The 26,882-nt window shown below is 37.1% G+C and overlaps 1 non-coding gene and 1 pseudogene across 1 annotated transcript; both read left to right on the top strand.

Annotated features, from left to right (window-relative positions):
• LOC124971660 (myosin light polypeptide 6-like) overlaps nucleotides 1–11,956 on the top strand; it is a 46,714-nt pseudogene extending 34,758 nt beyond the window's left edge.
• A 514-nt stretch (nucleotides 11,957–12,470) lies between these two features.
• Nucleotides 12,471–12,544, top strand: Trnat-ugu (transfer RNA threonine (anticodon UGU)). Its single transcript has one exon. It is a non-coding gene; the product is annotated as a tRNA-Thr (tRNA).
• Nucleotides 12,545–26,882: the final 14,338 nt, after the last annotated feature.

Here is a 26,882-nt window from a genome sequence, read left to right as displayed (position 1 = left end):
TTGGAAGACAGAACCTCAGACAATGAAGACAAAATATTTAATCTTGAAAATAAAGTTGCCCAAACAGAGAAGATGGTAAGAAATCATGAACAGAATCTCCAAGAACTATGGGACATCATGAAAAGACCAAATTTAAGAATTATTGGGATTGAGGAAGGCACAGAGATACAAACCAAAGGAATGAACAACCTATTCAATGAAATAATATCACAAAATTTCCCAAACCTGAAGAATGAAATGGAAAATCAAATACAAGAGGCTTACAGAACACCAAATGCACAGAATCACAACAGATCTACACCAAGGCACATTATAATGAAAATGCCTAACATTCAAAATAAAGATAGGATTTTGAAGGCCACGAGAGAAAAGCATCAGATTACATATAGGGGGAGACCAATACGGATAGCAGCCAACTTCTCAACCCAGACTCTAAAAGCTAGAAGGGCCTGGAACAACATATTTCAAGCTCTGAAAGAACATGGTTGTCAACCAAGAATCCTATAACCAGCAAAACTAACCTTCAGATTTGAAGATGAAATAAAATCCTTCCATGATAAACAAAAGTTAAAAGAATTTACAAATAGAAAGCTTGCACTACAGAATGTTCTCAACAAAATATTCCATGAGGAGGAAATGAAAAACAACAATGGAGGTCAGCAAAGGGAGGAACTACCGTAGAGAAAAACCACTCCAAGGAGAAACCAAGCCAACTTAAAAACCAAAAATAAGCCAAATGACTTGGAATGCAAATCATATCTCAATAATAACCCTGAATGTTAATGGCCTAAACTCATCGATTAAAAGACTGGAAGAATGGATTGAAAAGAAAGACCCAACAATATGTTGCCTCAAGAGACTCATCTCACAGAAAAAGACATCCACAGACTAAAGGTGAAAGGATGGGAAAAAACCTACCACACACATGGACTCAGTAAAAAAGCAGGGGTTTCCATCCTTATATCAGATAAAGTGGACTTCAAGCCAAAGTTAGTCAGAAGGGATAAAGAAGGACATTTCATACTGCTTAAGGGAACCATAAATCAGGAAGACATAACGATAGTAAATATTTATGCCCCAAACAATAGTGCATCCCTGTACATCAAACAAATCCTTCTCAATTTCAGGAATCACATAGACCACAACACAATAATTCTGGGTGACTTTAACGCACCGCTGTCACCACTAGATAGATCTTCCAAACAAAATCAAACCAAAGAAACCATAGAACTCAATAACACAATCAATAACCTAGACTTAATAGACATATATAGAATATTCCATCCATCAACGAGCAAATTCACTTTCTTCTCAGCAGTACATGGAACCTTCTCGAAAATAGACCATATGTTATGCCACAAAGCAACCCTTGGGAAATGCAGAAAAATAGAGATACTGCCTTGTGTTCTATCAGATCATAATGGACTGACAGTAGAAATCAATGACAAAATAAAAAAGGGAAATTACTCCAACACCTGGAGACTAAATAATATGCTATTGAATGAAACATGGATAACAAAAAACATCAGGGAGGAGATTAAAAAATTCTTAGAGGTCAATGAGAATGACGATACAACATATCAAAATCTCTGGGACACTATGAAAGCAGTATTAAGAGGAAAATGCATTGCATGGAGCGCATTCCAGAAAAGAATGAAAAGTCAACAACTAAATGACCTAACATTACAGCTCAAAGCCCTAGAAAAAGAGGAACAGAATAACAGCAAAAGTAGTAGAAGACAGGAAATAATTAAAATCAGAGCTGAAATCAATGAAATCGATACAAAAGAAACTATTCAAAAAATTGACAAAACAAAAAGTTGGTTCTTTGAGAAAGTAAGCAAAATAGACAAACCCTTAGCCACACTAACAAAGAGAAGGAGAGAGAAGACTCAAATTACTAAAATACATGATGAAAAAGGAAATATCACGACAGACACCACTGAGATACAGAACATAATGAGAAGCTACTTTGAAAATCTGTATTCCAACACAATAGAAACTACCAAAGACATTGACAAATTTCTAGAGACATATGCTTCTCCCAAACTGAACCAGGAGGACATACACGATTTAAACAGATCAATATCAAGCAATGAAATAGAAGAAGCCATTAAAAATCTACCATCCAAGAAAAGCCCAGGACCAGATGGACTCTCAGCTGAGTTCTACAAGACCTTCAAAGAAGAACTCATTCCAATACTTATCAAAGTATTCCAGGAAATAGAAAAGGAGGGTACCCTACCAAACTCATTCTATGAAGCTAATATCACCCTCATACCCAAACCAGGAAAAGACACATCAAGGAAAGAAAATTTTAGACCAATATCCTTGATGAATATAGATGTAAAGATCCTTAACAAAATATTGGCAAACCGTATCCAAAAACATATTAAGAAAATTGTGCACCACAATCAAGTGGGGTTTACCCCTGGAATGCAAGGATGGTTCAACATCCATAAATCAATAAACGTAACCCATCATGTCAATAGACTTAAGGATAAGAATCATATGGTTATTTCAACTGATGCAGAAAAAGCATCTGACAAAATAAAACACCCCTTCATGCTCAAAACACTAGAAAAATAGGGATAGTAGGAACATACCTGAACATTGTAAAGGCTATTTATGCTAAACCCATGGCCAACATCATTCTTAATGGAGAAAAACTGAAACCATTCCCTTTAAAAACGGGAACAAGACAGGGATGTCCTCTTTCACCACTTCTATTCAACATTGTCCTCGAAACTCTAGCCAGAGCAATTAGGCAGACCAAAGAAATTAAAGGGATACGAATAGGAAAAGGGGAACTTAAGCTGTCACTATTTGCTGATGACATGATTCTATATTTAGAGGATCCAAAAACCTCCTCCAGAAAACTTCTAGACCTCATCAATGAATTCAGCAAAATAGCAGGCTATAAAATCAACACGCATAAATCTAAAGCATTTTTATATGCAAGCAACGAAACAGCTGAAAGGGAAATGAGGAAAATAATTTCATTTGCAGTAGCCTCAAAAAAAATAAAATACTTGGGAATCAATCTAACCAAAGAGGTAAAAGATCTCTACAGTGAAAAACTACAAAACATTGAAGAAAGAAATTGAGGAAGACCTTAGAAGATGGAAAGATCTCCCATGATCTTGGATAGGCAGAATTAATATTGTCAAAATGACCATACTACCAAAAGTGCTATACAGATTCAATGCAATTCCAATTAAAATCCCAATGATGTACCTTACAGAAATAGAGCAAGCAATCATGAAATTCATCTGGAAGAATAAGAAACCCAGACTAGCTAAAGCAATCCTTAGCAGGAAGAATGAAACAGGGGGTATCACAATACCAGAACTTCAACTATACTACAAAGCAATAGTAACAAAATAGCATGGTATTGGCACCAAAATAGACAGGTAGATCAATGGTACAGAATAGAGGACACGGACACAAACCCAAATAAATACAATTTTCTCATACTAGACAAAGGTGCCAAAAATATGCAATGGAGAAAAGATAGCCTCTTCAACAAATGGTGCTGGGAAAACTGGATATCCATATGCAACAGAATGAAACTAAACCCCTATCTCTCACCCTGCACAAAACTCAACTCAAAATGGATCAAGGACCTCAGAATCAGACCAGAGATCCTGCATCTTATAGAAGAAAAAGTAGGTCCAAATCTTCACCTTGTTGGCTTAGGATCAGACTTCCTTAACAGGACTCCCATAACACAAGAAATAAAAGCAAGAATCAATAACTGGGATAGATTCAAACTAAATAGCTTTCTCTCAGCAAAGGAAACTATCATCAATGTGAAGAGAGAGCCTACAGAGTGGGAGAATATCTTTGCCAACCATACCTCAGATAGAACACTAATTTCCAGAATATATAAAGAACTCAAAAAACTCTACACGAAGAATACAAATAACCCAATCAACAAATGGGCTAAAGATATGAACAGATACTTCACAGAAGAAGATCTACAAGCAATCAACAAACATATGAAAAATGTTCACCATCTTTAGTAATAAGAGAAATGCAAATCAAAACTACACTAAGATTCCATCTCACCCCAATTAGAATGGCGATTATCAAGAATACAAGTAACAATAGGTGTTGGAGAGGATGTGTGGAAAAAGGTACACTCATACATTGCTAGTGGGGCTGCAAATTAGTGCAGCCACTCTGGAAAGCAGTATGGAGATTCCTTAGAAAATTTGGAATGGACCTACCATTTGACCCAGCTATCCCACTCCTTGGTCTATACCCAAAGGACTTAAAATCAGCATACTACAGAGATACAGCCACATCAATGTTCATAGCTCCTCAATTCACAATAGCCAGACTGTGGAACCAACCTAGATGCCCTTCAATTGATGAATGGATAAAGAAAATGTGGTATATATATATATATACAATGGAATATTACTCAGCTATAAAGAATAATAAAATTATGGCATTTGCAGGCAAGTGGATGAAATTGGAGAATATCATGTTGAGTGAGATAAGCCAATCTCAAAAATCCAAAAGACAAATGATCTCACTGTTAAGTGGATGATTACACATAATGGGGGGTGGGAGGGGGGCAAGAATGGAGGAAGGAGGGACTGTATAGAGGGAAAAGAGAGGTGGGAGGGGTGGGGGGGGAAGGAAAAAAATAATGGAATGAATCAAACATCATTACCCTATATAAATGTATGAATATGCAAATGGTGTGCTATTACTCCATGTACAAACAGAAACAACATTTAACCCATTTGTTTACAATAAAAATAAATAAAAAAAATATACTACAAGGACTGGGGAGATAGCTCAGTTGGTAGATAGCTTGCCTTGCAAGCACAAGGCCCTGGGTTTGATCCCCAGCACCACACACACAAAAGAAATACTACAAAACTATAGTAATCAGGCTGGGTATGGTGGTGAATGCCTGTCATCCCAGTGGCTTGGGAAGCTGATACAGGAGGATCACGAGTTCAAAACCAGCCTCAGCAATTTAGCAAGGCCCTAACCAACTCAGTGAGACCCTGTCTCCAAATAAAATTTAAAAAGACTGGGGATGTTGCTCTGTTATTAAGCGCCCTTGGGTTCAATTCCTGGTACAAAAAAAAATACAGTAATCAAAACACACGGTATGGGGCTGGGGTTGTGACTCAGGGGTCAAGCAGTTGCCTAGCACATGTGAGGCACTGGGTTCCATCCTCAGCACCACATAAGAAATAAACAAATAAAATAAAGATATTGTGTTCATCTACAACTAAAAAATTTTAAAAATAGAAAGACAGCATGGTACTTGTGAGGCTGTGAAGAAAGTTGTTAGCAAGCATGTGTGGAAATATAAATTAGTGTAGCCATTATGGGGAACAGTATGGATATTTCTCAAAATAACTTAGAGCTATCACATGATCCAGCAATTCCATTTCTTTGTATGTATTAAAAATAATGGAAATCAATATTTTGAAGAGATAGATGTCTGCATTCCCCTGTTTATTGCAGTGTTATTCACAATAGCCAAGCCATGAAATCAACCTAAGTGAGTATCAACAGATGAGTAGGTAAATAAAATGTAGGATATATGCACAATGGAGTAGTACTCAGCCCTAAATAATAAAATCCTGTCCTTTGCAACAATGTGGATGAAAGTAGAGGACATTATATTAAGTTAAATAACGCAGGCACAGAGACACAAATATTCCGTGATGTCATCCCATATATGGAATCTAAAAAAGTGAAGCTCATAGGAACAGAGAGTAGAATGGTGGTTATCAGAGGCTACAGGTGAATTGGAAAATGAAGAGATGTGACCAAAGGGTACTAAGTTTCAGTTAGACAGGAGGAATAAATGTTTGCAATCTATCACATAGCATAATGATCATGGTTGAAAATAATACGTCACTTGTTTCAAAATTGCTAAAAGAATAAATTTTAAATGTCATTACAAAAATGACTTATGTGAAGTGGAAAATGCATTAGTTAGTTTGATATAAACATTCCACAATGTATACATGTATCACAACATCACATTGTACCCCATAGATATATACAATTGTTTGGGAATTAAAAATAAAAATTTAGCCTCTTGTTTCAAAATGGTGAGCAAGCCTACTGTTGCATTGTCAGACTGGTAGTCTGATGATATTGAAAATGGTATTACAATACTGTGGTATTTCATAAATGAGTTTAATGTGAAAAAAACACAACAGGTGAGGATAAAGATATAAAAGAAGTCATAAGAAGGCTTTCTGAGACTTTTATAATGATAGGATGTTTCACACTAAGACAGCACTGGATCTGACCATGAGGCAGCATATCTTGCTTTTAGAGCAGAGAACAAACTAGCAGGAGGTCAAGTTCTACATTGAACTCTATCTGAAAGAAGTAAGAAATGAAAGAAAAACAGGCAAAGTAGGAATCTTGTAGTTGAAATCTGCATGTAGCAGTTCGCAAAGAATTGTTATGAAATTGATTAAATCTGAAACATACAATTTAAGAATTACTTGGTCTGCAGATATATGTTGACATATTTATTGTAATTATTGAAATAGTAATTTAATTTTTAAAAAGGAATGAAGGACTGACACATGCTCCAATGTGGATTAACCTGGAAAACATCAAGCTAAGTAAAAGAAGCCAGACACAAAAGGTCACATGTTATTTGAAATACCCAGAATAGGGAAATTCATAAAGAGAGAAAATAGATTAGTGTTTACCAGAGGTTGGGGTGGGGTGGTGGGGTGATGAAGGAATGGAGAAAGACTGCTTAATGGACACGGAATTCCTTTCTGTAGTGATGAAATTATTTTGGAACTACATACAGATATGGTTGCACAACACTGAATGTACTAAATGACACTGAATTGTATACTTCAAAATGGTTGATTTTAAAGAAAAAGAAAATGAGTCATAAGAAAACAAATAATAAGATTGAAGACTTAAGCCCCAGGGTATTAATGTTATTAAATGTAAATTTAAGCACATCTATTGATAGATTGGCAGAGTAGAAAAATTAATATGGCCCCACTATATATTCTACAAAAACTCACTTTAAATATACCAATATAGGAAGACTGAAAGTAAAAGGAAGGAAAAGATATATCATGTAATCATTAGTCAAACAAAGCAGTAGTGTCTATATTAAAACCAGATAAAGTAGATCACAGAGCAAATATTACCAGAGATAAAGAGGGATATTGCATAATGACAAAAGGTTCAATACACCAAGAAGACACAGTCATTCTAAGTTTTTACACCAAAGAGCAGAGCTTCAAAATAAATGAAGCAAAAACTGATAGAAATGAAAGGAGAAATAGACAAATCCACAATGATAGTTGGAGATTTTAGCAATCTCCATTTCAGCTATTGATAGAAATACTAGATAGAATATCAGCATGAATACATTAAGAACCAAAAACCACCTTGTGGTCAGCAGAAAAACAGCTCCCCAAAGACACTCATGCTTCAATTTTCAGGACCTGTGAATATTTTATATTACCTGGCAAAGAGAAAATAAAGTAACCAATGGAGTTAAGGTTGCTTACCACTTGGTCATAAAATAGGGAGATAATTTTTTATAATCTGAGCAGGCTAAATGTAATCACAGTGGTCCTTAATTGTAGAAGAAGCAGACAGAAGTGAAGGTTAAGAGTGACGTGAAGTGGAGAGAACTCAATCCACAGCAGATTTTGAAGATGGAGCAAGAGGACCATGAGCCAAACAACAAGGGCGGCCTCTGACGGCTGGAAAGGGTAGCATATGGGCTTTCCCCTAGAGTCTCCAGAAAGGAATGCAGCCCTGTTATTTTTAGCTTAGTGAGATCCATTTTAGATGTCTGAATAACAGAACTGTAAGATGATAAATTTGTGTTGTTTTAAGCTATTAAGTATGTGGTTATTTTTTATAGTTGCCATAGAAAGCTAGTACAACCATTAACCACTGAATCTAATGCTCTGCCCAACAATAGTAGAACATATGTTCTTTCCCGAAAACACATGACACATTGACCAAAGTGGACCATATCCTAGGTCATGGTAATTTTTAAAAACCTCAAACATTTTAAATGAATTAAAGTCACAGTAGATTGTTCTCTGACCATAATGGTGTCATACTAGGAATCCACAATGGAGAGCCAAAGGAAAAATCTCCTAATGCTTGGCAATTAAATAGTACACATTTAAATAATCTAATGACTAAAAAAGGAAGTCTCAGAGAACATCAAAACTATGCTGAATGGAATAATAATGAAAAGGCAACATTTTGCCAGGCACGGAGGTGCATACCTATAATCCCACAGACTCAGGAGGCTGAGGCAGGAGGATCACGAAGCCAGCCTCAGCAAAAGCGAGGCACTAAGCAACTCAATGAGACCATTTCTCTAAATAAAACACAAAATAGGGCTGGGGATGTTGGCTCAGTGTTTGTAATGAGACGAGGAAATAATAGGAGTTGATATAGTTGCATGTTATGTGGTAATAATAAGCTGTATTTGGTATTTGCCTGGACTTGTAAAACTAAAATCATAAAAGGCACCTGATGACAAACGCACTGGGTGGCAGGATGACACTCCTGAACAATGCTGATGTGAACCTTGATCTATGATTTGAGTGGGGGCTCCTAGTCTAGTCGTGTTCTGGTCTTTATCAATGAAGACCCGAGCATGACTGGCTGAAAATCACGACTTAAACCCCTGGACTTTTGGAGCAAACTGTCAGCAGCACCGTGACCAGAGGACTCCATGTCGCTCTGTCTCTTGACTGCCCTGGCTGCTGTCCACTCCATCACTGATTGCTGATGGACCATTGTCACCGAGGCCAGACGACTGACCACCTCTCCCGTGGCAACGACTCTCACCCAGCCTCCAGCTTATCGGACAGCCGAGGACATCCAAAGACATCCGAGGACCTAAGAGAGGCTACGGTTAAGAATCCCCTCGGTCTTGCTGACTGACTTCTTGGCTAAGAGATGTTGCATTGAGTAAGTCCATGGGGATTGACTCTAGGTGAACGACAGAGTGAATCTTCAATGTATTTGTGACTTGCTATTATTAGGAATGTTAAGTTGAGTGTGCATTGCATGAATAAAATCCACTTGTTGGAACCAAGCTTGATTTGTCTCTTACTCACTGCTTGCGACAGTGTTCGAGAGTCCATAAGTTCAATATCCAGTATCAAAGAAAAAAGGCAACATATTAAAATTTGTGGGATGCAGCTAATGTTCAGCTGCATGAAATGTATAGCAATAAATAGAGCTCTCAGTCCATGTCTCATCTCAAAAATTTAGGAAAAAGCCAGGAGTGCTGATGCACACCTATAATCCCAGTGGCTCTGGAGGCTGAGGCAGGAGGATCATGAGTTTTAAACTAGCCTCAGCAATTTAGCGAGGCCCTAAACAACTCAGTGAGACTGTCTCTAATAAAATATAAAAAAAGGACTAGGAATGTGGCCCAGTGGTTAAGTGCCCCTGGGTTCAATCCCCAGTGCCAAACAAACAAACAAAAAACTAGAAAAAGAAGAGAAAAATTAACTCAGAGTATACAGAACAAAGGAAATAGTAAAGATAAAAGCAGATGTCAATGAAATTGAACATAGAAAATCAACAGAGAAAAATCAATGAATGAAAAAGCTGGTTATGTGGAAAGACCAATAGAATTGGTAAATCTCTCTCTCTCTTTTTTTTTGGTGGTCCTGGGGATTGAACCCAGGGCCTTGTGCATGCTAGGCAAGCATTCTACCAACTGAGCTATATCCCCAACCCTAAAATTGATAAATCTCTTGGTATGCTGAAGAAAAAGAAAGATGACACAAATTATTAACATGAGAAATTAAAGAAGGTGTATCACTACCAATACTGTAGACATTAACAAGATAAGAGATTATTGTGAATAACTCTATACACAGAAATTTGACAGTATAGATGAAATTGATCAATTGCTCAAACCCTGCAAAATACCAACATTCACCCAGAGTGAAATACATAAATTTAATAATTTTATAACTATTAAAGAATATGAATTTGTAATTTTAAACTTTCATAAAAGATATTTGAAATTTCAAAGCATGAGGTAGCAAATTATATTAAACATTTAGAGAACTGACATCAGTTTTACATAATTTCTTCCAGAAGACAGAAGTAGAAGGAACATTTCCCAACACATTTTGTGAGACCAGTGGTACTCTGAGACCAACAATAGGCAAAGGTAGTAAAAAATAATAATGAAATAAGGATACTGTAAACCTGTATATCATATGAACGAAGGAACAAAAATCCTCAAGAAAATATTAGTAAATTAATCCAGCAACCTTTTAAAAGAATTATATACCACAATCAAGTGGAGCTTACTCCAGAAATGCAAGAATGGTTCAATATCAAAAATCCATTAATTTACTATATTAATAGGCTAAAGAAAACATATATATTAACTGATTCACAAAAAAGTATTTGACAAAATTGAATACCAATTCATTATAAAAACCCTCACTGAACTAAGAATAAAGAAGAATGCCCTCAACTTGATAAAGAACATTTACAAAAATCTATAGATAATTTCTTTTTTTTTAAATAGATAACTTCTTAATTAATGGTAAAATACCAAATGCTTTCTCCCTAGAACAAGACCAAGACGAAGGCAAGGATGTCTACCTTCACCACCTATTCATCATAGTACTTGAAGTCCTTCCTGGACAGTACAAAAGGGCAAGAGAAAAATGAAATGCACAGAGATTAAAAAGGAGGGAATAAAATTTTTCCTATTTGAAGATGTCATGTTGCATAAATACAAGATTCCACAGAATCTATAAGAAAGTACCAAGAACGTATAAGTGAATCATCTTACAAGATTCAAGATCACTGGACATAAGATAAATATATAAACATCAATTTTTTTGGTACTGGGGATTGAACCCAGGGGCACTTTACCACTGTGTCAGAGTCACATCCCCATCCCGATTTTGTATTTTATTTAGAGAAATAGTCTCACTGAGTTGCTTAGTGCCTCGCTTTTGCTGAGGCTGGCTTTGAACTTGCCATCCTCCCATCTCAGACTCCCAAGCCATTGGGATTACAGGCAAGTGACACCGTGCCCAGCTTAAATATCAATATTTGTATGTGCTAGTAATGAATAAGTGGAAACTAGAATGAGAAACAATACTATTTATGATCATCAAATAAAATGAAATAATTAGGTATAATTCTAACAGAGCATAAAAGATCTGTGTGCTAAAAACTACCAATAAGCATCTTCAAGGACATTAAACATCATCATCCATTTTGGAAATGCAAATTAAAACCATAATGAAATATTATTACACACCTATCAGAATGGATAAAACAAAAATACTGGTGTTAGTAAATGCTGTTGAGGATGTGGAGAAGGTAGATCTTTTGTACATTGCTGGCAGGAATCTAAAATGGTAGACAATCTGGAAAATAGTTTGACAGTTTCTTATAAAACTAAACATGCACCTGGCTGAGCACTCAAGACGTGTGATTTTACAGAGGACCAGACTGCAGAATTCAAGGAGGCCTCCCAGCTGTTGGACCAAATGTACGATGACAAGGTCCTGTAGAGTCAGGGTGGGGATGTGGCAAGTGCCAACAATGCTCCAGTGCTCAATGTCCTGGGGAACCCCAAGAATGATGAGAGGAATGTGAAGGTGCTGGACTCTGAGCACTTCCTGCCCATCCTGCAGACTGTGACCAAGAACAAGCACCAGGGAATCTATAAGGATTATGCCAGAGGTCTTCAGGGGTTTGGCAAGGAAGGAATGGTACTATCATGGGTACTGAAATCCACCATGTCCTTGTCACACTGGATGATAATATGACAGAGGAGGAAGTAGAGACACTGGTGTCAGGGCACGAGGACACCCACGGTTGTATCACCTATGATGAGCTCATCCAGATGGCAGTGAATGACAGGACATTCCTGGTAGCCCCTGAGCCTGTACCTTTCACTGTGTGAGATTTTTTTTTTTTTTTTTTTTGGTACCAGGGATTGAACCCAGGGGTGCTTAACCACTGAGCCACATCCCCAACCCTTTAAAATTTTTACTTAGAGATAGAGTCTTGCTAAGTTGCTAAGTGCCTTGCCAAGTTGCTGAGGCTGGCTTTAAACTCGAGATACTTCTGCCTTGACCTCCCTAGCCTCTGGGATTATAGGTGTTTGCCACCTCGCCCAGCCTGTGTAGCTCTGAATGCTTCTGAAGCTCCCTGTCAAAGCACCTTTCCTATCTGGTCTTTCTTGGATCATGTTTGATGTCAGCATTCACCAAACAAACTTGCTTTCTTTGCACGCAAACACACACACACACACACACACACACACTTAAACATATACTTACCATACAACCCAGCAATTGCATGGGGCATATATAACAAATAAATGAAAATATATTATTTTCACACACACACACAAAACTGCACAGAAATATTTGTAGATGCTTTGTTTATAATCTTTAAAACTGAAAACAGGGGCTGGGGAGATAGCTCAGTTGGTAGAGTGCTTGCCTTGTAAGCACAAGGCCCTGGGTTCGATCCCCAGTACCCCCCACCGAAAAAAAAAAAACTGAAAACAACCCATAAGCTCTTCAGTGGATGAATGGTTAAATAAACTGGTATATTCATACCATGGAATACTCCTTAAAAATAAAAAAGAAGGGCTGGGGAGATAGCTCAGTTGGTAGAGTGCTTACGTCCTAAGCACAAGGCCCTGGGTTCAATCCCCAGCACCACAAAAATAAATAAGTAAATAAATAAATAAGAATTTTTCATATGCACAATAAACTTGGATATATATCAAGCATATTAGGCTGGGTGAAAAATCAAATCCTAAAAGGTTAAATGTTGTATAATTCAATTTATTTACATTCTTAAAAGGACAAAATTATAACTATGGGGAATAGATTATTATAGTGCTTTTGAACCTTTTTTGTGATAAGCCTCACAAAAAGACTTTATAGACATTTATTTCTAATTGCTCTCTCTAGAAAATTAAATGCCAAGGAATAAGATTTTGCTGGGTAAGGTTGAGTTTTGTCAGGATGCAAACCATGTATTATCTAAGTTTTTTTTCCGAGGTGAGGGTACAGATTGGAAGGCATGAGGGAGGGAGTAATACATCTCTGAATATACATTTTTGTGGTTTTTATTTTCTTCCATACTTTTATTGATGCATTATAATTGTGCATACTGGTGGGATTTATTGGTACATATTCATACCTGCACAAAATATAACAATATAATTTGGCCAATATCATTCTCCAGTTGTTATAGTTTAGACATGAGGTGTCCCCCAGAAGCTCATGTGTGGGACAATGCAAGAAGGTTCAAAGGTAAAATGATTGGGTTGTGAGAACTGTACCCCAATCAGATTTGTCAACTGATTCAGGTTAACTAGGTAGTAACTATAGGTAGGTAGGATGTGGCTGGAGGAAGTAGGTCATTGAGGGAAGTAGGTGACTTTCAGATTTTTATTTTGTCCCTTGTAAGCAGAGCTCTCTCTCTCTCTCTCTTTCTGCTTCCTGGTTGTCATTTCCTGAGCTGCTTGTCTCTGCCGAGCTCCTCTAACATAATGTTCTGCTTCATCTTGGGCCCAGAACTATGGAGTCAGCAGACACTGGACTGAGACCTCTGATACTGTGAGCCAAAATAAACTTTTCCTCCTTTAAATTGTTCTTATCAGGTCTTTTTGTCACAGTGACATAAAGCTGACTAAAACACCAGTATTTCCCCTTTCCCTCTCCTCTTCCCTCCCCCAGTCTCTTTCCTCTACAGATCTTCCTTTGATTTTCACAAGATTCCCTCCTCCCCATGACCTTTCTTTTCCTTTTTCCTCTCTAGTTTCCACATATGAGAGAAAAAATTACTACCCTTGACCTTCTGAGTTTGACTTATTTTACTTAACATAATGTTCTCAAGTTCTACCCATTTTCCTGCAAATGACATAATTTCATTTTTCCTTATGGCTGAATGAAACTCCATCATGTATATAGGCCACATTTTCTTCATCCATACATCTGTTGATGGACACCTAGGTTGTTTGCATTTTATAGTTTTAACTTTAGGAATCATGCCAATGTTTTTCATTTCCATTAATAAAGTTGAATGAACAAAGATGGCAGGGGTGGAGGTGGAGGTAGACCAAAAACTTAATGAAAACAAACAAATGAACCCAACTGTATTTCAAATGAATAACCCAACTACATTGAAAATACCTAACCCATGTAACTTTTGAACACAACACCTTATCTATACATCCTCAATCTAGACATAGAAAGAACTGTACCCAAATCTTTAACTTTTTAACCTGGTTGTTTTATGTAGTAGGATAAATGCAGAATTTCTCAAATTATTTTATTTGTAATGGAGTAAATGAGTTAATGTCAGAAACCAAGCTTTTCACTGGAAAAAGGGAGAGAAAATTATACAATGGGTGAAGGCAGGAAGTACTCTGTAGGGTTGAATTGCAATTGGAAGTATCAGTTATGTACTTACAATTTCTTCAAAATTAAAAAAAATGAATATGAACTAGAAAGTATTCAATATACATACATGCATGTACCTATATACATGCATAGATATAAATATATTCTTTTTTTAACTGGGGGGTTGTACCCAGGGCTTTGTGAATGCAAGGCAGATGCTTTGCTGCTGAGCTATATCCCAGCCTGTAAATATATTCTTGTCTACTGCGAAGTGTACATATGTGAAAGTTAGACCAAGAATAAGCATGGGGCTGAGGTTGTGGCTCAGTGTTAGAGCACTTGCCTAGCATGTGTGAGGCACTGAGTTCAATTCTCAGCACCACATAAAGAAATAAATAAAGATATTGTGTTCATCTACAGCTGAAAATATTTTTTAAGAAGAGTAAGCAAAAGACAGAGAGATAAAGAAAATTCTATAAAACTACCTATTGGGAAATGATCCTTATAAAGTTGTTTTCAAAATAACTGGCAATTTGACTAAATGTTCCTGTTTTTATTCTTGTTTTATTTTATGTTTTAAATTTCTCCTTTCATTTTTGAAATGAAAATGCTCCCCTTATGCTAGAATCAGTATAGCATCTTGGTTAATAAAATTTATTTTAAAGTCAGATAGGCTATGTTTAAATTCCAGTTTTTCCATATACTACTTACGCAGTCTCAAGTTAGTTATTTAATCTCTCTGGACCCTGAATATTTGATCTCTAAAGCGAGAGTAATAGTGAGTTACTCATAGGAAGATACACATTCTGATATCTGCCTATCAGTTATTGAACTTCTACACTTCCTCATGGAATCCTCTGTAAGTTATACCTTGTATATAGTGTGTTCAGCAGAGTCTAGGCATACTGTAGATGCTCAATATCTGATAAGCAATATCATTATTGCATACAATTATTACTATGTAATGACACAAATCATATATTTATGATATATTGCTTCTTCCACAAATAAAACACTTACAGGGCTTAATGCCTAATTTATTTACCTAGACCAGACAACCACATAACTGATCTGTTCTTATTCACACATTCTGAATACACATTCAGAATACACATTCTGAGACATCATAACTAAAATTTCAAAATATTTTTAAATTGTCACGCTTACTATACTTCTTTCCACTGGAGAGAAATTCAGCATAAGAAATATCTCATTTGAGCTTGGTATGGTGGCACACACCTGTAGTCTTAGCTACTTAGGAAGCTGAGGCAGGAGGATCCCTTGAAGCCACAGGTTTGAGAAAAACCTGGGCAATATAGGAAGACCCTATATTAAAAAAAGAATAGAAAAAGAAATAAAGGAAGGGAAGAAGAAAGAAATATCTCATTCGGACTTTTAATAGGGATGGTTTAGTTATTAATGGAGCAATAGGCTGTTGCTACAAGGTTGTCTTTAGGAAATAATGGACAACAGCTCTGGGGTGGTAAAGAGACCACAGCTGGGGCTGGGCTCAGTTGGTAGAGTGCCTGCCTCGCAAGCACAAGGCCCTGGGTTCAATCCCCAGCACCGCAAAAAAAAAAAAAAAAAAAAAAAAAAAAAGAGACCACAGCAAACTTATATTTAAGTCTTGGAACTGCCTTTTTTCCTAGTGTGATAAATGGGCAACTCATATAAATTCTTTATATATCAGTTTCCTTAACTGTGATATCTGGATAGTATTATCTATTCATAGGATTGTTGTGAGGATCAAAAGAGAAGCAGAGTGAATACATTTTTCTAAACAATGAGGTTTACATAAGCATATCAGATGGTATCATATATTTTGTGGCACAAATCTAAAAGGCGATAGGGGAAGTGGTTTTGGTGTACTTTGCCATGGTTTTCTCAGCTATGATTTTGTTACTGCCTGCCAATTTTATTCTCCATAGCTATTCAAATATCGAGTTGTAAAAGAGAAAATTTTCATTTATGAACTGTTCAGTAATTTGCCATCTACTATGTATGTGCCCATGTACCTTTTCCTGAGAAGCATGTTGAAAATGAATTATATTTTGGCAAAAAGATAATCAATGTGAATGAAAAAAATCCCATAACAAAATCTACTGAAATGTTTGTCAATCAGTTGAATAGCAATTTACTTACAAATGAAAATGAGGTTAGCCCAATTGGTATGCATTTTTTCAGGCCCCAGAATTATTGATACTATTATCAGGTAATCCAGAAATGAGAATAAAGTCCAGATTGTTGGCTTCCATTTCAAAATTTTCTCTGCATTTTTAAAGACTCTATCTCACAGTGCGAAAACATCTGGTTGTAAAACTTAAAAATGTACATATCCATCTCTTTAAAATAATTTTTATTATGGTAGGAACATTTAACAGAAGATCTACTCTCTTAAATTTCTAGCAGGCAATAGAGTATTGTTAACTCTAGGCATGGTGTTGTACAGATCTCTAGAAATTAATCATCTTGCATAACTGAAATTTTATACCTATTAACCACTAACTCCCCATTTCCCCATTCACTAGCCCTTGGCAATCACCATTCTGTTCCCTGCTTCTATGTGCATAATTATCTTAGATAACTCATATACATGGAATCATGCATAAAAATTATAGATAAAAATTGTACATAAAATTGTATATATTAATTGTGCACAATGTATTGTGAAATATGTATATGTTGTGGAATGACTAAATCAAGCTAATTGACCTACATATTACCTCACATACCTTTTTTGTGATAAGAGCACTTAAAAATTCACTCTTTTAGAGATTTTCAAGAGTATAAGAGCTGGGGTGGTAACTCAGCAGTAGAGCACTTGCCTAGTATGTGTGGGGGACTGGGTTTGATTATCAGCACCAAATGCAAATAAATAAATAAATAAAATAAAGTTCCATCAACAATTAAAAACATGTTTGTTTGTTTTTTAAAAAAGAGTATACAGCCGGGTGCAGTGGCTCACACCTATAATCCCAGCAGCTCGGGAGGTTGAAACAGGAGGATCATGAGTTCAAAGTCAACCTCAGAAACTTTGCAAGGCTCTAAGCAACTTAGCAAGACCCTGTTTCTAAATTAAAAATAAAAAGGGCTGGGGATGTAGTTCAGTGAATAGACACTCCTGGGTTTAATCCCTGATACCACAGAAAACAAGATTATACTATATTGTACTATAATCACCAGGTAGTATACTAGATCTCTTGAATTTGCTCTTCCTACTGAATATAAGCAATTTAAAAAGTATAGTACATAACAAAAGTGCTGATGTGGATGTGGAAAAAGGGGGACTCTCATACATTGTTTTTTTACCTTTATTTTTTTTATTTAGGTTTTTTTTATGTGGTGCTGGGGAACAAACCCAGGTCCGCACATGTGCTAGGCAAGTGCTCTACCACTGAGCCACAACCCCAGCCCTCATACACTGTTAGTGGGAATGTAAATTGGTACAGTCATGGAAAACAGTGTGGAGGTTTCTTAAAAAAATTTTTTTGAATAGAACTACCATATGATCCAGCAATCCCACTATTGGGAAAGGAAAAGAAATCAGTATGTCAAAAGAGATATCTGTGCTCTCATGTTTATTATAGCACCATTCACAATAGCCAAGATATGGAATCAACCTGTCTATGAACAGATGAATGGGCAAAGAAAATGTGGTATATATACAGAATGGAATAATATTCATTCATAAAAAAAAGAACGAAATCCTGCAATTTGTGATAATACAGATGATCCGGAGGATATTAGGTTAAGTGAAATAAGGCAGGCACAGAGTGATAATCCCCATATGATTTCACTCATATGTAGAATCTAAAGAAATTTATCTCACAGAAGTAGATAGTGGAACATGGTTACCAGAGGCAAGGAGGGTGGGGGAATTAAAGAGATTGGTTAAGGGTATGAAGTTACATGTAGATAAAAGCAAGCAATAAGTTTGAATGTTCTATTACACAGTAGGGTCACTATGGTTAACAATATTATATTGAGATTTCAAAATAGCTAGAAGAGAGAATTTTGAATGTTTTTAAAAAATAAGCTGACTAAAACTAAAAGAGCCTGCCACCTGCCTCTTTTCCCTAGGATGGTGCTGAAATGCCAGTATATTGGGTGGATGTTCCATTTTTTTACTTTCCTGCTAAAAGAGAAATCTCATAATTGTGAGCCTTCTCTTAATCCCACAGTACCTTGCCGTCTGCTGAGATTCATCCACCCTCTTTTCTTGAGGGAGTACAGTGGAATTCTGAGAGACTGGGTTCAAGCTCTAATTCTCTCCCTTTCTCTTGAAGAGAAGTCTCAGGATTATGTGCCTGCTTTCAATCTTTCAGAGCCCCTCTGGCTGGTCAGAGCCTTCTACTTCCTTTCATTTTTCTTAACTGCTCCCAGACATTTTAACTATGCTAGTTGCTTCAGCACTCTGAAGTAAGACAGAAATTGGTTTCTTGGGTAGTACCTTTAAAGCCTGGGAATGCTGGATACATGCTTCACTCATTCTTTCCCAGAGACAGAAATCATGGGCCAGATGGATTTCTTGTGGCACGGAGATGTGCTGGCTTGGGAAAGGGATCAACATGGATAAGGTAAAACTGCTCCTTTTGCCCATTTCAAAGCAATTTTGCTCAGTTTTGTGCTCATCGGAGATATTTCAACTTCTAACCTGGATTGTGGAATTCTCAAAGGTATTTTGGCTCAACAGTCACAGTTTTTCATTGTTTCTGTGGGTAGACATGCAGTAGGACTTATTATTCTGTCATTTTGTTGATGCTACTGATCCAAAATTGGCCTACTTTTGAATCCCTCATCTGCCACAAGCTAGCGATATAAACTTCTACACGTATTGTGTCCTGAGTTTCATGTCCTTCAACATTAAAAATGGACTATTAATACCTATCTTGTAGGGTTCTATGTTAAGTGACAAGTGCCTAGTGTCCATGAGTAAGTGGTACTCATCATTTTTTTATCATCACTATTAGGTGTAGAGGCTTTCCCAGTTGGAATTAAGGGTATAGCTGTTCTGCAGGTGGAGGAAGGGAGTTGGGACGGGATCTATCATCCCAAATCACTTCTTTTCTTGAATAATACCTATGATGATAGTTGTATGTCAGCCAGCATGGAAATCTCATGACTATAATGCTTATAAACCACTCATGGCACAAACAAGGTCCACAGAAAAAGACTTGATGCCAAGTATGCCTAAGAGCAGACTTAGACTTTAAGATGAAAAAAAGTTATATCAAAACTTGGTAGTGGGGCTGGGGAGATAGCTCAGTCGGTAGAGTGCTTGCCTTGTAAGCACAAGGCCCTGGGTTCGATCCCCAGCACCAAAAAAAAAAAACAACAACTTGGTAGTGCAAGTGACTGAGAACCAGATCATACTGTGTAGTAGATGATAAAGATCCACACAAGGCTCCAAATTCAGGTGAGAAATTTAGATGGCAGGAAGACTGTGGCAAGAATGATTTGAACCTGGCACAAAGACTATCCAGTAACTCCATGGGTAGTTGTTAGGAGTAGGCACCATTGTCTAATCGTCAGTTGTGAAAAACAGGGCTGACAAAGTCTAGGAAATAATGTAAGACAAAGTAGCCAGGGCAAGAAGCTCAATAGTCCAAACCACTACTATCCTCAAGAAATCAATAAATAAAACTTCCAGATTTAAAAGTGACCCTTCCCTGCTCACCAACTGCTAAGTTTGCTAAGCAGTTACTTAGAAACACCGTTGCTAAGAGTCTTCAACTTCTCATTATTTTATCTTTGTCTTTTTAAAATTGTATCTCTTGAAGTTGTTTCCTGCTTCCTTTATCAGGAAATTCATGTTGCAATCGCTGGGTCCATCCACAAGGGGCAACAGAGAGTAATAACTGAGGCTTCTTTAAGGAACTACTCCAACTCAGTATGAAGACATTATTTAGGAAATGGCATTAAGTGGAGGTTAATTGTTTGGAGGCGGAAATAAAGAGAATGAGCACAAGACCTACTACCTCTTATGGTCTAACCCTCACTCTTGCCTGGTTCTTTGGTCTAGACCCTATGTCCCATGCTCTTGGCTAGTAACAAAGATGATTCATGTTCATATGAGCCCCCATTCATACTACTGTTCATCTGTAACTTAGCATCTGACTTATCATTTAAATGATGATGGATCTAATTTCTTGATGATTGAGCCATGATATACTTATTCATGATTTTCTACTTTCCCTGAAAAAAAGACAAGAAAAACACATCATTCATGCATGCAGTAAACATTTGTCCATAATCTGCCATAAGCAGGATTCTTTCAGATGACAATGTGTGGTAATTGTGTTGAATTGGCAGGAAGCCCATCAGCATTCACAATAGATAAGTAAGAATTTTCTACTGACTGACTGGCGAAATAGTAGGCCAAATCATTACACAGAAACCTAAGTACTCATATTCCTATCTCAGTGTAAAAATAAATGCTACAATCACAAGTCTATGGAATTTAAATCAAACTAGAGCACCTCACTAAACTGACATTGCATCAATCCTCTTCTTTCATAAACTAGCAATTTGTGTGAGATTCAGCTTCTTGCCAAAGATATGGTAAACTCATTGCCATAGCTAAAGCCTAGCTGGAGATTAAAATGTCTTTCTAGAACAACCTATACATTGATAACTTTTGGCCAAAACATGGAACATAAAATGCCTTTGTTCTTTTAAGAAAAAATATTGGGAAAAAATGTACTGCATAAGTTTCTGGAAAAATTACTAGACTACCTATTAGAGGAGTGTTATTAAAACTTGTCCTACAGGGTCCTGGAGAACTGCCATTCTCAATTAAATGTTGCTATAATATGTAGTTACAATAATTTGTTAGTAGATATATAACATAAAAAGGCATAGATTGTGACATCAAAAACATAAAATTGCGTGTGGGGGTAAAAGAGTGGGGTTTTTGTATGTGATTAAAGTTATAGCTTAAAATATCCTTGTTATAACTGTATTATGTTTTATGTAAACCTTATGGTAATAACAAAAGGGAAAAATGTAGTAGATATGCAGAGATAAAAAGAAAAGAATCAAAGTATTCCGTTACAGAAGCTCATCAAATCACAAAGGAAGAAAGTGACAAAGTTATCTGCAAAAAGACCAGAAAAACAATGAACAAAATTGCAATGGTAAATCCTTCCCTATCAATTATTACCTTGAATGTAAATTTACTAAATTCTCTAATCAAAAGACATGAAGTGTATGAATAGATTTTTTTTAAAAAGACCTACCTATATGCTTTCTACAAGATCTCACTTCATTTTTTTTTATACTGGGGATCCCCAGATCTTTTTTTCAAGTATTGCATAATTTTCTTCTGTTTTAATATTGAACAATATGCCATTGAATGTATACACAACCTTTCAAAATCCATTCATATATCTATGTATATCTAACAATGAATTATCTGAAAGTTAGGGAAACAACTCCATTACAATAGTACAAAAAAGGATAGTATATCTAGGAATAAACTTAACTGTGGAGATGACAGATGAATGCATTAAAAATGCGGTATATATACACAATGGAATATTACTTGACCTTAAATAAGAATGAAATTATGGCATTTGCTGGTAAATAGATGGAGCTGAAGAATACTGTGCTAAGTAAAATAAAGCAATACCAGCTCTTTTTTATTTTTTATTTTAAGAAGGGTCTCACTAAGATACTGAGATTGGCCTCGAAGTTGCCATCCTCCTGCCTCAGGCTCCTGAGTTCGCTTCACTTTTAAAGCCACACACAGACTGAAAATGAAAGAATGGAAAAAGATATTCTGAGTAAGTGGCAACCAAAAGAGTGCAGGAATGACAAGACTTGTATGAGACAAAGTTAACTTCAATACTGCACTTTCAACATTGGATAGATTTCCCAGACAGAAAATCAATAGGAAAGCACTGGACTTGAGCTCCATTATTCTCCAGATCATATGTTAGGGTCACAAAACAAGTCTTAACAATTTTTTTTTTGTGGTGCTGGGGATTGAACCCAGGGCCTTGTGCTTACAAGGCAAGCACTCTACCAACTGAGCTATCTCCCCAGGCCCCAGTCTTAACAATTTTAAGAAAAAAAATATGGAAAAAAGATGTTAAGAAGACTGAAATTATGCCAGGTATCTTTTGTGACCACAATGCTATAAAACTAGAAGTCAATTAACAGGTAGAAAACTAGAGAATCCACAAGTGGAAATTAAACAATACACTCCTGAACGACCAATGGGTCAAAGAAGAAATCAAAAGTTTAATTAAAATATATTGAGACTAGTGAAAATGGAATCAAAACTTACCAAAACTCATGGGGTTTAGCAAAAACACTGAGAGAAGTTTGCAGCAACAAATACCTACATTAAACAGGAAGAAAGATCTCCAATCAACAATCTAACACTACAATCTAACATGCCAATCAACAACCTAACATTTTTTCTAGAGGAACTAGAAAAAGATCATCAAACTAAGCACAAAGCTAGCAGAAGGAAATAATAAAAATTAGAGCAGAATAGAAAGACAATAGAAAAAAATGTATGAAACTAAGATTTTATCTTTTCTGAATAGATAAGAAGAGTGGATAAAACTTTAGGACTAGGAAAAAAGAGGGAAGAATCAAATGAATAAAATAAGGAAGAAAGAGACATTACAACTGATGCTACAGGAATAAAAATGATCATTAGATACTATGAATAATTATAAAATTAGTAACCTGGAAGAAATGGATAAATTCCTAGATATGTGCAACTTATTTATTATTGAGGGCTCTCCAGAGAAATAGAACCAATAGAAGAGAGGTGTGTGTGTATCTCAGGAAATGTTATGAGGAATGGACTCACATGATTATGGAGGCTTAGAAGTGTCACAATCTGCCAACTGAAATCTGGAGACTCATGCCCAGTAAATTCCAGTGCTGTAATTCCAGTAGTGTCCAAAGACCTGAAAACCAGGGGATCCAATGATGATCCCAATTCAATGGCAGAAGACATGACCAGCTCAAGCAGGAAAGCAGGAAGAAAGGGGTGAATCCCTCCTTCTTCCAGGCCCTCATTTTGTTCCATTTTGTTATTCTGCTCAGGCTCTCAATGTATTGGATGATGCCCACCCCCATTGGAGAGGGTAATGTACTAAATCCAGCAATTCAAATGCTCACCTCATCCAGAAACACCCTCAGAGACAAGACCAGAAATAATGTTACATTTGGAAATCCCAGGGTGAAATCAAGTTGACAAATATAAACTTTCATAAGTCTACCCCTTGTCAATTTGGCACCCATATGAATCTCCTTAAACCTATCTAATCTCCAAATAAAGACAATAAAAGGGTTATAATTTCACCCAATATGATAAAAAGGTTATAATTTCACCCAGTATGATAAAACTATAATGTGTACAACCATAAAATGCAGTAACTCCTTTCCCAGAATCATAACCTAAATACTATGAAGTAAAAATACCAACACCAAAATATTATTATAAGGTCAGTATATCTTATGCCACCAGAGGAGGGAGTAAGAGAGGAAAGAAAACAAAAATATGCCTAGATATAGATACTGATTTGCACAAATGTTTTCATCAGAAAATTCATGATTTGTGGTATTTACAGTCTTCTTTTCTAAGTGATCATATAGTCACAGCTAGTATTTATCTGTCTTCTACTATCCATTATGTATTCCTTTTGCCTTCAGATGCTCCCACCAGGAGACACAGTGATTCTATTGAACTAGAAATTAGAATTGCCATCTAACCACCCTGGGCTCCTCATACCTCTGAACAAACAGGCTAAGGAGGGGTTACAGTGTTGGTTAAGGTGATTGGTCCTGGCTACCTAGGAGAAATTGACTACTACTCTACAATGAAGGCAAGGAAGAGTATTTCTAGAATGCAGGTAACACCTTAGTGCATTTCTTAGTATTCCCATGCCCTGTGATAAGGTCAATGGAAGACTAAAACAACCCCATCCCAACAGGACTTCTAGTGTGACATACTCTTCAAGAAGGAAGGTGGAAAACCATGTACAACTGAGGGGTTTTCTGCAAAGCTTGCAAGCTATTGCTACTTAGCTAACTGTTGAGTCTTCAAAAGGCCATTCTGCCATTCTGTGAGATCAGCTGCTTCAGGATGATGAGAAACATGGTAAGACCAGTGAATTCCATGAGCATGGGCCCATGACTGCACTTCTTTTGCGTGAAGAGAGTTTCTTGGAGTTCAGGTGTATATCTCAGAAGCAATACTCTGTAGAATATTATGATGGTCATTAAGAAATTCTGTTAAGTCCAAAGGTGGTAATTTGGGCAGATATGTGGCATGCAGGGAAGACAAATCTGTATCTAGAGTGCCTGTTCCAGTAAGAACAGAATTCTGTTCCTTCTATAACAGAAGTGGTCCAATGTAATCAATTACCATCAAGCAACTGACTGATCATCCTGGGGAATGGTGTTATATTGGGAATTCATTGTTGGTCTCTGCTGCTGCAAATTGGATACTCGACAGTGACTGCAGCCAAGTCAGACTTGGCGAGAGGAAGTCCATGTTTCTGAGCTCATGTATAACCTCTGCTATGGTTTGGATTTGGTTTGTCCCTGCCAAAACTGCAGTTGAAATTTGGTTGCCAATGTAGCAGGGTTTGGATGTGGGGCCTTTGAGAAAGATTAAGGTCCTTCTCTTGAGACTGAATTAGTTCTTGTGAGAGTGGGTTGTTATGAAGCATCTGATCCCATTTGTCCCCTTGTCTCTGCACACACCCACTTCCCCTTCTACTTTTCTTGCATGCATGGAGTAGTACAAGATGCTCACCAGAAACTCAAGTCAATGCAGCCACCCAATCTTTGACTTTCAGCTTCCAGAGTTCAAATGAATAAACTATCTTCCTTTATAAATTACCCAGTCTCAAGTATTTGGTTATAGAACAGAAAGGAGGCCAGGACCATCTATGCCACCATGGCCACTTTGCTTATGATCACACTGGACCATGGCAGGAGTGGCTGGGGAAAGACGCTGACTGGTGTATACAGAATAGGTCTTCCTACCCACTGGTGATTAAAATCCTCCCCTGCTGAGGTTATACTTTGGTGAACATTTATGTGGGACACAAATACCTTCATGATTTTTTGCCCATTCAGAGGTCCAGCTACATATCTCTTCCCAGAATTTCCTTGTCACCCGTTTCCCAATCATGTTCCTTCCAAGTTCCTGGCCATTTAGTCAAAGCATTGGCCACAGCCAATGAATCAGAAAATAATCATACATTAGGCCATTTCTCCTTTCAAACAAAGGGCACAACTAGATGCACTGCTCCAAGTTCTGCCCACTGGGAGGATTTCCCTTTACCACTGTCCTTCAGGGATGCCTCAGAGAGGCCAGAGAGGGACTCAAGTGCTAGAGCTGTCCACTTTCAGGTGGTGCCTGAATATGGTGCACCATGATCTGTAAACACATCCTGAGACTTCTGAGTCTTGTTCTGGTTATGGGGAGCTCTCCATGAGGCCATAGGAAGAGAGACAGAGAGAGAGTGGGGGGAGAGAAGGAGAGAGAAGGGGAGAGAGAGACACACACACACACACACACACACAGAGAGAGAGAGAGAGAGAGAGAGAGAGAGAGAGAGAGAGAGGGAGAGAGAGAGAGGCAGGAGTGGAGGCCATGAACATCTGGGCTACTTCATGTGACTTTAATTGTGCCTTCAGGGACTTTAGGGCCTAATCATATATATATACCACTTTCATTTGGAAGTCTTGGGATGCTTCTGTGTACATGCAACTTTATGGTTTGGTGGGTCAGATAACACCCAGTTCGTCATGGGCAACTCAGATTGCATGGTAATGGGATGGTCCATGGTTAAATGTTTGGTTTCCACTAAGACCTATTAGACAAGGAACTGTTTTTTCAAAGGAGGATAGTTATCTGTGGAGGGCGACAGGGCTTTGTTCAAATCTGAATGGTCTGTGCTGAGACTCACTTACAAGTGTCCTGCCAAATATAGCAAACATCTTCCCTATCTGCCACTGACTCTTTGAGCACCATTGAATCTGCCAGATCAAATGGCACAAGTGGCAGAGTTGCTTGTACAGCAGCTTGGACCTTGTTTAGGGATTTACTCAAAACTATCAACTTTTGGGGTCATTTAGTAAATGGACTGGGGTAATACACCCACATGATGAATATGTTGCCTCTAAACCCCCAAGAGGCCTAGTAGACATTGTTCCTTTTTTCTAGTTGTACAAGGCACCAGATGCAAAAAATTATCCTTAACCTTAGAAGGGATATCTCAAAATGCCTCATAACACTGGACCCCTAGAAATTTCACAGAGGCAGAGCTAATGAAATTTCATCAGATTTTTTCCCAACCCCAGGTATGCAAATGTCTTACCAATAAATCTAGAGCAGTTGCTATTTCTTTCTCATTAGGTCCAATGAGCATACTGTTATCAAGGTAATGGACAGGTGTGATATCTTACAGAAGGGAAAGGCAATCAGGA

Source organism: Sciurus carolinensis, chromosome X, assembly GCF_902686445.1.
Source record: "Sciurus carolinensis chromosome X, mSciCar1.2, whole genome shotgun sequence".
NCBI lineage: Eukaryota > Metazoa > Chordata > Mammalia > Rodentia > Sciuridae > Sciurus > Sciurus carolinensis.
The sequence above is the reverse complement of the archived record's forward strand: the minus strand, read 5'-3'. Positions and strand labels throughout refer to the sequence as shown.